At 42.5% G+C, this 14,096-nt stretch overlaps 1 protein-coding gene across 5 annotated transcripts in view; it reads left to right on the top strand.

The window, feature by feature from the left end:
* NYAP2 (neuronal tyrosine-phosphorylated phosphoinositide-3-kinase adaptor 2) overlaps positions 1 to 14,096 on the top strand; it is a 180,614-nt gene that overhangs the window by 84,997 nt on the left and 81,521 nt on the right. The window lies entirely within an intron of this gene.

Here is a 14,096-nt window from a genome sequence, read left to right as displayed (position 1 = left end):
GGGATTCTCTATGTTTTGAATCTGATTACCCTGTAAGGTATTTACCGTCCTGATTTTACAGAGGTTTTTCTTTTACTTTTTCTTTAATTAAAATTCTCTTTTAAGAACCTGATTGCTTTTTCATTGTTCTTAAGATCCAAGGGTTTCGGTCTGTGTTCACCTATGCAAATTGGTGAGCATTTTTATCAAGCCTTCCCCAGGAAAGGGGGTGTAGTGCTTGGGGGGGGGGGTATTTTGGAGGGGGAGATGTTTCCAAGTGGGCACTTCCCCTGTTATTTTTGTTAGATACTTTGGTGGTGGCAGCATAAAGGTTCAAGGACAAAAGGTAAAAGTTTGTACCTTGCGGAACTTTTAACCTAAGCTGGTAAGAATAAGCTTAGGGGGTCTTTCATGCAGATCCCCACATCTGTACCCTAGAGTTCAGAGTGGGAAAGGAAACTTGACAAACCATTATTAGATTAATTAACCTAGAAGGATTCTTGCCTTTTCTCGATCTTCCCAATTTAGGGCAAAACCTGTGCCCGCTCTTTCCACCCCAACCCCTCAGCAGAAATAGTGAAAAGGAGGCAGGGTACGAGGTCCTTCCTTCTCCACCAAAAACTGTTTAGGAGGGAACAAGTTATTAGGATCTTTCCTTCCTCCCCTCCAGGCTAGAATTGTCTTTAGTGGAGCAGGAGAACTAGCTATGCTCCCTACTGGGAGACATCAAGCTAGTTCTGCTTGCTAGTGTGAGATGTAAAAGGGATTCCTTAGGGTCAGAATGACACAGATTATTTTTAGTCAGTGCTGGTCTACTCTCACTCCCCACATTACATGTCTGGTGTGGTATATTGCTCTCCATGTCTGTGTCCATTGGGGCTGGGTTGTGGTCAGAAATACTTGTTGGGTTTGCTCATGCTATAACCCTTTTTTAACCAATCAGATTTTAAAAAGACAATAAAAAAATTTCAAAGCTCCTAGCTCAACTGGCTATAGACAGAGATTGAATTAGAGCATAGATTTATATCTCACATGTGTTGATAGGTAAAACAATCTGAAAATGGAATTTGTCATGCATATTCCATTGTGTCACTCTGCCCACAGATCCAAATCCAACTTCTAACACTCCAAACCCAGTCTTTAAACTGCTGCCATTTAAAAAACTAAGCTGTTTACCACAATTTTCCTTCATTTCCTCCAGAATTTATCCCCACAGTATTTCACTGGCCCAAGGCCCAAAAGAGACAATAGTCAGCCTTGTATCACTGACAGGTCTGATATCAAGTGACCTTTCAGCTTTTTGTGCTATTGGATCAGGGAGGTTCCACTATGGAAAATTATGAAACAAAGCTGTTGTTTTCTATAAACACATATAGGATATTTTGCAAAGATGTTTGCACAAAAATGTTGCAGGTATACTTTAATGGCAACTCATGATAATTCCAACTCTTGTCTATAATCTGGCCCACTGGCTAATTTGGAAGAAAATTAATTTAACTTCCCAGGCAACCACTGGAGAGATTTGTCAACATCTTTAATACAATGTGTGTTTTCTTTTTATTCTGTTCTATAAAGATCCATTTTGAAAAAAATGATAGGGGTTGTGTCTCGTGACCCACTTTCTCTTCTGCTTCCTGATTCTGGTGAAGTCAAAATATTGAATCTGTCACATCACAATAATTTCCATAGCAATAGATTTTTTTAAATATGACTCTGACAGTAAATAGAAGAAACTTGACTGGAAGTTAGCAAGTCCTTCCTTGTTTAAAACATAAATAGCATCAGAAACAGAAAGGTAGTGGCTCCTTAAATTGCTTTTTGTATAAAGGTTCTTGTTTCCAAATTTGCTATAGTGTAAAAATCTTTTTAACTTGTGCTGTCACACATTAGCCCAACCTCATTATATAGCAATGTGATAATGCTCCAGTGTGTGTTGTCTCACAGCATATTCAAGTTGTCTGTGATTTAAGGAGCAATTTCTAAGACAGAGAAATTCCTGTGACCTCTCTTTAATTTGATTGGTATGTTTTTATATCTCTGTGTACACTATCAGGCTATATTATTCCTTCTTCTCTCCGCCCCTCCCCTGCCCCTGACTAATTAAAGGGCCTTCATCAGGTGACATTTGTTCCACATGTTTGGATTTATAAAACCCAGTTTTTACAAAATCTAAGGCTGTCTTTCCATGGAGATTTAAACTTCCAATAGAAACAGCTGTTTTGCATCCCACATCATATCATTGCCCTAGTGCTTGGCAACCTGAAAGAGAGATTTTAGAAAGTAAGCTCCTTCAGGGTGGGGACATTATCTTGCTTTTTGTCTTGTATGGCACATAACAAATATAAAGAGGAGTGAAACTGACTGATGTATTTTTACTCCCCAGGTTTAAAGAAATACAGAAGGGAACAGAACAGAATAAAGAGTGACTGTGTAAGCTCTTAGAGACAGGAACCCTCTCTTTCTTCTGTGTTTGTCCGTAGCTGGGGGGTCCTTGGCACTGCTGCAATACAAACAATTAAATCATAAAACCAGTGAAAAGCAAATTAGATTTTAAAAGATGCAGAGACAGGTCATTCTTGAAAATCCTCACTTATGGTGCCCATTTAAGTGTGTGCGTTTACCTGAATGTGAGGCATCTACCCTGCTGCTCTGTAATTCTGTCTGATAAAAGCATTTCTTCTGCTCAGTAACCTCTATAAGCAGTCAACTTGTGGAGAATATGTAGCTTTGGAAAAAGACAATTAATACTGTAATTGGAGTTGTTCAAAAGGCAGTGCCTCTCATAAATTCCCAGTTACTTACCCACCCAAGCTGCTAACCACCTGCTATGAGCTTGAACTGTTGCCACATAAGCTAAACAGAAATTGGACTGAAATGGATTTAGAGCTTTCAGTAGCTTTATGCAGTTCTCAGTTCCTTTTGTTTTCTACATTGGCTAATAATTTATTTAAAGAATGATGTTTCCTGGCTTATAACCAGCTTTTTCCATCCTAGCTGTGTGCCTGTTAATGGAAGAAATATGTCAGAAGATCCTTATTATGTAATGCATTTTTTCCCATTCCAGCTTTCCCTGGCTGTTGCTTCATATTTCAAGGGCAGTGTTCTTCCCTGACTACTCCTTGTGTAACCCTATAGAGTCTTGTTGTATGGATATAAATCACGACAGCATTTGGCCCTCAATAAGTATTCACTCCATATACCTAAGTAGCTTTTTCTGATATTATTTTGCCAGGATCCTCACCCTGCTGCTAAGCTGAACTACCCTTAAACTACTTACAGCTAAATTACAGCTCTTCCCAAGCAACAGCTGTGATGCAGGATTGCAAAGGTGTAGCACCTAAGTGGGAGTGACTGGAGACAAAGGGGGAGATTTTCTAGATGGCAGTTAGGTGCCCAACTCCTGCTGAAAATTAATGGGAGTTGATTCCCTAACTAACATCTGTGCCATTGAAAATCTCCCCCAATATGCCTAAATAGGGCAGAGGTAGACACAGTGCCTTCAGTGGGGTTTGAAAAATGCAGTCACTGCTTTAAAAAACAAAAACAAAATGCAGCATGTATTTCTCCGTAGCTCCAGTCTTCAGGCCAGAAAGCCACATTGCCCTTTCATTCAGGGATTGCAAACAGCAGGATCAGGTCCTGCCTGATTTTGCTGGTGGGGACAAGGAACATCTCCCTGTAACTATGAGTGTATTTGCCCACGCAGAAGACAGCCACAGTTTGGCCCTTAAGGCTGCAACAGTTGCTTGCTCCCAGTTGCCTGGATTCTAACAGGAACTAACAGCAAAGAGCTCAGTCTAACCACTCGGTTAGCTCTAAGATATGCCGTCACGGGTGGTTGTCTCCTTTGCTTATTTTTAGCTGAGGTTGCCACTGCAGGTTTGGATCTGCAGTTTCAGTAACCACCTTTCTGCTGCAACCCCACTTTCCGCTGGCAGACTCCCAGAGCTGAATAATTTTTCTCGGCATTCCATGCCACCTGCTATCTGCTCTGGTGTATTGTCTGGTCCCTCTGGTCAGAAAAAAGTGGTACAAAAGCAGAAGTTCCAATGCAGCTGTGATAGCTTTCTGCCAAGAACAATGAGCACAATGTGATTTTTTTCTGAGGAATCTGTAAACAAGTTTTGAATCTATACAGGGGTATCTTCTACCACTCAAGGCACATATGCATACTTATTGATGTTAATGGAAGTTACAAGCACCGAATGGAGAACAGACCATGCAGTATTAAAAGACATGACAATCTAGTTGCCAGCTAGGGAATTATTCTGTGCTGGGGAACTGATGATTAGTACTGTAGCTATGACAGATGAGCCTGCACTAGGATTTGTGTGCTTAATGGCTTTTTTTCATTTGATGAAATCACTTTATGCATTTCACATTTCTATTTTGTGCATGGACATTGATCATTTACTTGGGGTGACATTCCACATGCAAAAAGAGCACGAGATGAGAAATACAGCCTGCCTGCAATATCCATAAATGTATTTATTACACTTAAGTTACATTATGTTTAACCTAATGTATAGGTACACATAGCAGATACCTTTTCATTGGGTTGTTTGCACTGCAGGGAGACATAATAATGGGCCTTCTCACAGTATTTCCACTAGCCATGAGCTGAAATTCTGTGATAAAACCAGATCTTGGATTATTTTAGTCTACTGGATGTCTCCCTAAAGCATTAAAAGCCACTGGAAAAACAAAGCTTGGTTTCCATTGCCTCATTGCTAGAGCTGACCTGAAAATGTTGAAGGCAATGGTACTACTCGGGTAAGGGTTTGCGGGATCAGGTCAGAATATTAAATCCCACACACATCCTTAGAGCTTATCCATTGTAATACCTATGTCCTGTAAAACTCATGTGGAGCTACAGGAAAGAGAACAGAACACAGCTGCACTCATTATTCTATAGAAAATAAATTAGATTTCTATCCTGGTACCTTTTCCCTTACCTTCTTGTTCAATTAAGCTCTAATTCTACTCCCATTAAAGCTAATGGCAAAACTCTCATTCAATTGAATGGAGTGGGAACTTAAAAGCATTTTCTTCCTAAAGCCTTGATCAGGCAAAGTGCTGAGCACCCTCAACTCACATTGAATTCAGTGAGAGTTGAGGGGGCTCAGCCAAAATGAGCCTTAAGAGATTTTGTGCCAGACTCCTAGTAAACCTACTGCCCATTCTCCAGTTTGTCACTAATTTCTATCTAATCACTGTTTGAATATAATCATCTTGGTTGATACACAAAGTTGCCACTTTCATATCATCCACATAGATTAACACTGGGTGACATCAAGCAGCATATGCCTGACATGCTGCAACTGCGTTTGGCACTTCATGCTTTTCAGTTTATAGGCATGCTGTAAATACAGCAAACGGAGCTATGTTGGGAGAACGCACACTAGCAACACCTAAACAGAACACATCCTCATCTCCATGGGGTCATAATGAGCCAGAATGGGACTTTAAAAAAATGCAGATGCAAACCCCAAAATGACTTGGTGTTTTTTACTGATTCTTCTTGTCTTGTCCTCAAACGGCTTCCCACCATGTCTGTGCACATGTGATTGCCTGATCACTGCACTCTGCCAGGTCTCTGGAAGAGCATTCATGCACAAGCAACTGTTATTGCAGGAGATGCTTCATGTTTCTGCTGCAGTCACAGATCTGGGGGCCAGTGATGTAGCCCCACTTGATCATTGCATCTCTAGACCAGCCAACTCCACTATGGCATTGATTAGGACCATGTAATCCAGGGCTGATCTGCACCAGGTAGGTCCTCAACTTCTGGGAGCTGGAGCAAAGAGGCTTACAAGGTCGTTCTCCACCTTTGTTTGCCATAACTGAATACTTGTCTGTTTGGGTGACAATGTTAGGGGTTTAACAATGGCATGATAACTTTGTTGTGACTTCAGTCGACTTGGAGCCAGTGTCATGTAGTGGATATCTTAGATCTGCACATTAGCTTTTGTGTTCAACTCTACTGTAACCTCCTGGAGTATATCCGGAGGAGCAATACCTGTGCGAACGTAGAGGCTGTTGATATGGGTAGTGTGACGAAGTTCCTCCTCTGCCTTGGTGGGTCCTGTGCTTATTGGTGGATTTTCTCGCCTCAGAGGTTCATGGCAGCCCTCAGTTTGGCCACTTTCGTGGCTCAAATCTGCCGTTCACTCAGTTAGCCTCCTCACTGGCCAGCATGGGGAAAGGAAGAAGAACAATCCCCACAGTCTCTGCTGATCCACCTAGTGGATCAGGGAACAGGCCAGAGACCTTCCCCACTGGTGGAACCCACCGTCCAGTTCAACTCCTCCGGTATCAAGTAGGGAGTTGGAGGGGTGGGGGGAACCCGGGCCCACCCTCTACTCCGGGTTCCAACCCAGGGCCCTGTGGATTGCAGCTGTCTACAGTGGCTCCTGTAACAGCTGCGTGACAGCTACAACTCCCTGGGCTACTTCCCCATGGCCTCCTCCCAACACCTTCTTTATCCTCACCACAGGACCTTCCTCCTGATGTCTGATAATGCTTGTACTTCTCAGTCTTCCAGTAGTACGCCTTCTCACTCTCAGCTTCTTGCATGCACACCACAAACTGAAGTGAGCTCCTTTTTAAACCCAGGTGCCCTGATTAGCCTGCCTTAATTGATTCTAGCAGCTTCTTGATTGGCTGCAGGTGTTCTAATCAGCCTGTCTGCCTTAATTGTTTACCAGAAAGTTCCTGATTGTTCTGGAACCTTCCCTATTACCTTACCCAGGGAAAAGGGACCTACTTAACCTGAGGCTAATATATCTGCCTTCTATTACTCTCCTATAGCCATCTGGCCAACCCTTTCACAATATATAATTTTCTCTCTGTAGGAGGGTTTGGTCATTACCAGAGGAGAAGAGATGTTATATAACCAAAATTGTGTTCAACGGTAAAAGGCAATTTAAAATCATAATAAAATTTCAGCTGCTGTGGCAAAAAACCTTCCCTATTACCTTACCCAGGGAAAAGGGACCTACTTAACCTGAGGCTAATATATCTGCCTTCTATCACTCTCCTGTAGCCATCTGGCCCGACCCTGTCACAGTAGGCAACGGCATCCTGTAATAAATCAGCAGGCAGTATTGTGTGCAAGATCTAGCTTCTTTGTGTGAGAGGATTGTGCCCATGCTGCATTTGTGTGTTCATCAGAGGAGCAGCAATGTGCCAGTTGATCACACAGTGGATGGGTCTGCACCCCACTTTGATGCACTTGCTGCGAATATTGGTTTGTATGCTAATTTTGGCTTTCGTTTTCTCAACATGGGTTCTAAAAGACAGTGTGTGTTTAAGAGTGACACCAAGGTATATGGGAATGAGTAATTTTCATTCCAAGCCAGCTGATGTTGAGTTCACATGTGGCCTCTTGGTTTTTGAGATGGAATGCACTGCTGGTTTGCTGCATAGTACTCATATAAGGTGTTAAGTACATTCACCTACTCGCTACTATTCCACATTCCTTGTGTAGATAAATCATCTTGTGCCAGAGCAGCTTGGCTGGTCATTTGTGTAGATGTTGAATAATGTAGGTGTTGAGACACTACTTTGTGGGAAGCCATTCTTCTGTTGTCGCTAGTGGCTCCATTTGACACAAAAGTTCACAAAGAATCTTCTGTTCTCCATCATTGGCTGTATTATCTACATGTGGTGGTGGTTCTTCATTACCGTTCATACCTTGGCAATTGTAACGGTCATTGCTTTGAACTACAGGCGTGTGAGCTGGAATACACAAGTTCAAATTCTAACTCAGTATACGTTCTGGTTTGCTGGTTTCAGTGGCTTGCACAGGATTGCAAGAGAGACCAAAATCTGGATGACAGTACATTTGACCTCTTTGTTGTCAACAAATCAACTAAAGACCATAATTTTGTGTCCACTCCTTGGTACGATGTTATAATTCTTGTCACAGCTTTATTGGTAACACCTTTCGGAGACGATCACGAATAATATTTTTTCAGTAAATATTACTCAACTGGTTAGCATGTAAGTTACACTTGAGTAATTCCAGCTTTTGAGAGGATTAATAGAAAAATAAAAACAAAACTGCATGCATCTAACACTAGGCTTAAGTGTGCCACTAATGTATGGCTCTATGTTCAGGGCGTGTGTGGGCGGGGAGGGGAGGTAGAATTGGTGGAGCTCAGAGAGGAAGTCTGCTATGTAGAATCCCTCCGGCTCTCCAAAGGGCACAGGGGGAACACCAGGTGCTGCTGGCACCCCATACCAGTACCACTTTGTATGCCAGTGCAGAGTGGGGAGCAAGACCACTCCCCAGACTTACTTGCCCCTCCCCATTGCCCCCCCCCACACACACACCAAGGGCATAGGGAGGGAACAGTCCCTATGCTTCTTTGGCTACAGCTACACTAGGCATGATATCCCTGCTTATGTGCACACACTCACACTTGCATACTCATTGAGCCAGCATGAGCATAAATAGCCGCTTAGCCACAGTAGCACAGGTAGCAGGAGCGGAAGCAGGGCTGAGCCATGCTGAGTACAAACCCGCCTGAAACGTCCTGGTCTGTACTCGGCATGGCTCAGCAATGCCTCTGCTGCTGCTACCTCTGCTACCCCATCTACAGTGCTAGTGTGAGAATGTGTACACGAGCCGGGGAATCCCACCCCAGCTCACGGTGCAGATGCAGCCTTTGAATGCAGTTGAACCTGGCCCTTTATCAGTTATTTATTTATTTATTTATTTATTATTTATTTTCCAACAGCATCTAGAGGCCCCTGCTGAGACCAGGGCCCCATTATGCTAAGCGCTGTATAGCAAAAGACACAGTCCCTGCCTTGGAGAGATTACAATCTAAATAGACAGGGCAGACAAAGCAGGAGAGAAAGGAAATAGCCATCACTGCTTTGCAGGTTGAGGCAGCTTTCAGAGATACTAAGGCCCAGAGCTGCGAAGGTATTTAGGTTCTAACTTCCACGGAAGTTAGGAACCTTTGTGGATCTGGGGCTTACATGACTCATTACAGTGCGTTAACTGCAAGCTAATCCTTCCTCTCCTGTCCTAAGGTGGGCCTTGCAAGAAGAGGAAGGCTCTGAACATCCTCCTTCCTGCCACACCCATGGAAGGACTTGGCCCATTGTCACTTCCCTGAGAATACAGTAGCTGGGCTTGTATATCAGTCCTGCTCTTTGCTGAATTTGATTCTGCCCCAAGTGCAGAAAGCCCGCATCTGATTAACTCTCTCCTCCATAGGGACAGTGTGACTGAATTAGATTTGTGTTTATAACAATGGAAGTTTTGAAATGTTTGGGTTTTATTACTTAGGGTGAATAAATACTACAACAGCAGCAACAAGTCCCTCAGTCAGGGAATCACAGGCCCCACGAAAACACTGAAACAACAATGAAGTTTACTCTAAAGCTGCCAGTAATGACAATACCTCAAGCCGAAGCACCCCTATGGAACTAGTTTATGTTCTTACATGTGGGCTTTTAAAAACACAAACACAGAAGTCACAAATATTGATCCATTGCTCTGAATTATTTTTTGGTTTGTCTTCAAAGCTGAGATGAGTGATCTTGACAGCAAGTATAGGATTCTATTTACATTCAAACCCTTACGCCACGCAAGCAATTAGTCCCCTTGTAATTAATGGCCTAGTGGTTAGAGCACTAAAGCAGGACTTAGGAGACCCAGGTTCTATGTCTGGCTCTGGCTCTGCCACTGGCCCATTGATTGATCTTGGCCAAATATTGTCCCATTTCTCTGCCTCATTTTCGCTATCTGTAAAATGGGGATAATGATACTACCCTCCTTTATAAAGCAGTTTAACGTCTACTAATGAAAAATGCTGCATAAGGAGATAAGTATTATTGTTATATATTACTCGTGTAAATTAGGAGTAATCACCAGATCAAAGCTGTGCAGGATCAGGTGCTAGCATAGTGACCTCTGGAACTGCAGCAGTAAATAGATGAAGAAAGACATTCTGAACAGAAAAATCCCAGTATTTGGAGTCTCTCACTGCTGGCAATAATGTACTATAAGGAAGGATTTGGATTTTGTTTGTTTGTTTTGATTTGTTTTAAAAAACTCTCTCAATTACTATGGAAACAGAAGTCTATAGAGATATAACAAAAGAGGGAGATTTTTTCAAAAATTGCTCAAGATCTCATTACCAATATTCCTGTTGATGTCAGTAATGCTACCCAATGCAAGTAAGGTGGCAAAATCTGGCCTGCAATCATAGCCTGATCCTGCAAGATACTTGGCATCTCAAGCGAGGTGTTGAGCACCATCAACTCACAGTGAAATCAATCATAGGAGGTGCTAGGAGACCTGAGTTTGCCTCAGTGGTGGGGCTGCTCTGTACCAGCCTTTACTATGGGCTATGCCTAAATGGCATAGTTGAGTTCTTATTAAATAAGAGCTTCATTTTTCAGTAGCAGCAGAACGAGCCAGGTTATAAATACTGTGCAACAGCTAGTTTCCTTTTTCCTCTCACAGCTTTAGGACCCAAATCTGTGAAGCAGTTCCTGTATTGGGCTGATTGAATTCAGTGGGAGCTGAAGGCACTTGGTGCTTCACAGGAAGCACCTTATAAGGCAAAGCTTCTTAATCTGTGGAATCTTGCTTGCCAGAAGAGAAGCTGGATCATTGCTGTAGCTGTCATTGCAAAGCCTTCATACTTGGTATCTGCTAATACCATAGCCTTCATACTTGGTATCTGCACAGTATGTGGGATTCCTGAAGTGGGGGCAAGGCATTTTACGACCTGAAGCACCAGGAGACACATCTTCAGATAATGTAAATTGTCATAGCTCCATTGTCTTCAATGGATCTGTCCCAGATGTCAGATGCAGGGTTGTTCCTATTCAAGACCATGCCAATGGCTTCAGTGTGAGCAGTTATGTGAAACATACCAACTCTATTTTCCAGTTTTTCTCTACATTGTGTCCTTCATGTCTGTTCTAAGTGAATAACGTTAGCATCTGAGGTTTGAATTTTTAATGGGTTTTACGTAGGTAGGGAGAAAAAACCATCTAGTTCCCTTCAAAATGAGTTTGTGCTGTGCAACCAATTTCAAGAAGGCTGTGTCAACAGCAAAGATAGTTGAAGGATAAGGGGGAAAATAACAATGAACTTTGTTTCTGTAATGAGCATGTGGGGTCAAATTCTGCTTTCATTTACATCCAGGCTACCCCATTGACTTCAATCAAATAAAATGAAATCAGTTGGGTTGCCTGGCAGTAATTCAGTCAATTTACAATGTTTTGCTTTCTCCTTTGAGCATCCCAGATTCTGAGCTGTTCATATGAAAGAGGCTCAGACTTTAATAAAAATCCCTGCTCGCACCATTTTGGTGCAAAGAACAGCTTTAAATGAGAATACTGTGGTCCTGAGTCTCATGTACACTAAAGCCTCTTTGCACCACTCAGCAATACACAGGGGCCTTAGAGTGAGCGTGAATGTAATTTATACCCCCTTTATGGTGTCGCTAGAGTGCCAGAGCAGAGATTGGGGAATATATTTAATTTCAGAAACACCAAAACATTCTTGCTGTTGGAAAGTTTTGGTGTTTCTGAAGTGGAATATTGAGAAATTTCAGTTCTGTGAAAAATTTAGAGTTTTTAGATTTTAAGACACAGTTCAAGATAACTTCTGAAGGCTCAAAATTTTTTGTGGAACTGAAATTCCATTTCCCAGCCACCTCTCCCCAGCATGCTTTTAAGCCAGGCATTTTGTCTTGCTATGAATGCAAACTGAAAGGAAAAAACTACATGATATGTCCAGGGGAAGAGAGGGAGACCTTTCACGTCTACGTCCTGAGCCTCTGCTTCTTTTATCTAGGGGCTGCATTTTACTGTAAGGTTGGGGATGCAGTAACCACTGTGGAACAGCCACAGGGAAGGGAAAGGAGGAGGAACCAGCTACCCAAATGAAAGTCACTTTCAACACATTCTTTTCAGCTGCAGGCTAACTTTCTTCTCCCTTCCTCCAGCTGTTGTGGAGATAGACATGGGGAACTTTCCCTCTGTGCGGTTCTCCCTCTTCCAGTTGAGCACTGTCTAAAAGTATACCACCAGCTAAAGAGCCCCAATTTACACCAGTAAATAAGAGAGATCCAAATCAGGCCCTTGCTACCTATAGTAGTTGGGTTGAACCTTAGTAGTAGTTGAACCTTAAAGTGAAGGAAAGCAATTACTTACAAAATGGTGAGTGCCAGAATCAGAGAGATAATTAAGTTTATCCGAGAAAAACTCACACTTGGCCACTCTTAATTCATGGCAACGATTTATCCTGTCATGGGAAGGAGGAGGAGGGTGGAGCCACCACTATGGAGATGGAACTGAAATGTGAAATTGCTTTGAGGGTCTTTTCTTAAAACTGATTACACTGAGCATTTGAGAACTGCTCAGCCCCTGACTGCAGAGATGTTATATCTGCAGGCTGCAGATCCCTGTGAAGTGCAGCTGAACTGTTCTAACAATGCTTTGTTCACTTCAACTACCATTATAATCACCCCAGAAAATGCTCAGTGACAACCTGCAGAATCTGTTGCTGTGGGGTTATCCTGTGTCCTTTTGACGGAGACGGGATAGCTCCTTTAAATGAACTCTTGGTCAGTAGGTATAATTCTCCTTCCTGATGCTTCTGCTGTTGCAACTCAGCTGGCCCTTTTGATTGGCATTGTACTACTCTCATTGTAATTCCGCCTTGATGAAGTCTAGGTGTCAACACAGAAGCCTGTCAGAGGTGTCATTCATCCTCAGCAATGTGTTTTTTTTTTTTGTTTGTTTTTTTTAACAAAGGCCTCAAGAGAAAGGCTTGTACAAAGAGCACAGAACTTCTGTCTGTGGGTTACTGGAAGCTGCTTGTTCTTTGACACCAGTTGAAAGCGTTTAGGAAGTGCAGAAACATTTCTAAGGACTGCCATACCCGTGCAACAGCCAGAAGTGATTTATTGCAATTTACAATCCGTAATCTGCCAATCTGGCAGCCTCCTTTGATGGGCTGAAGTTATTTTGGAAGTTTGGCAAGCATATCCTGAACAGTGTAAATGAATGATAGATTAGACATCAACCATGGCATCAGCAGATGGAAGATGAGTGAATATAAACAACTGGTAGAGTCCCCCATCTGGTGGATGAATTCTCCACGCCTGTGTCCCCTTGCACATGATCACCATTGAGTCCCTGGCCAACTACCAGGTGAGCTGATAGGGAGCGTTTTCCTGGCCAAGTCAAATAACTGAACTAAATGTACTGTCCCTCAGATGGAATTTACTCTTTGTATATTTTGTATTTTTCTCTCACTCCAGTAGTTGCATGCAAGAGTGGCCTGTCATCTTTGCCAACTGCTGAGGCTGTCCACTGGTTGTTCTATATGAGTACACTAAGACACAGTGTTGCAGTTTCTCTACACTGCAAAATCCTCTTTGCAATGGCAAGACCCAGTGGGCCAAATTGAGGCCTTGTGTAAATGGGCAGTCAGAAGAGTTGCACTTATACAAAGGCTGAATTTGCACATGCGCATGTGTATATTGTGTGCTTTACTGTGTCCAAGACCAAGGTTCAAAAACAGCCTGCCATTTTCAGAAATGTCTAAGTGACCTAGTTCACTCAGTCTCAGTGTGAATTTCAATAGGATCAAGGTGCCTAAGTCACTTAGATGCTTTTGAAAATGCTCAGCTGAGTGAAAAGGGATCCTTTTCCTTGTTGAGCCAGTGGAAGTTCTACTAAGCTTGCCTTAGCAAACTGCATAGCCTATAGAAAGCTGCAGACAATACTACGGCACAGAACAGACATTTTGGTAAGACATTCAGCAAATATGATGATGAGCATGAGATAGCCAGCTAGACAGAAATAGATAAGAGATAGCATAGGGAGGACATTTGTCCTAGAGCTGGGCGGTCATGACACTAGCACAGCTCAGTCACGGTGGGGGGAAAAAGGCTGTTTTTAGTTAGCCTCTTTCAAATTCTTAATTCTCATTATGAATTGCAGTTAGTTTGCTAGTAACTATGAGAATATAGTGATATCAGTTAATTTATAGTAGAACAGTAAATGCCCTTCGCTTCATGTCTCTGGTGACAGTGAAAATACATGCTGATTTCAAATTTAACTGCTTTACTCTT

Source organism: Lepidochelys kempii, chromosome 9, assembly GCF_965140285.1.
Source record: "Lepidochelys kempii isolate rLepKem1 chromosome 9, rLepKem1.hap1, whole genome shotgun sequence".
Taxonomy (NCBI): Eukaryota; Metazoa; Chordata; order Testudines; family Cheloniidae; genus Lepidochelys; species Lepidochelys kempii.
Note: the sequence above shows the minus strand (reverse complement) of the source record. Positions and strands in the feature narration are given on the sequence as shown.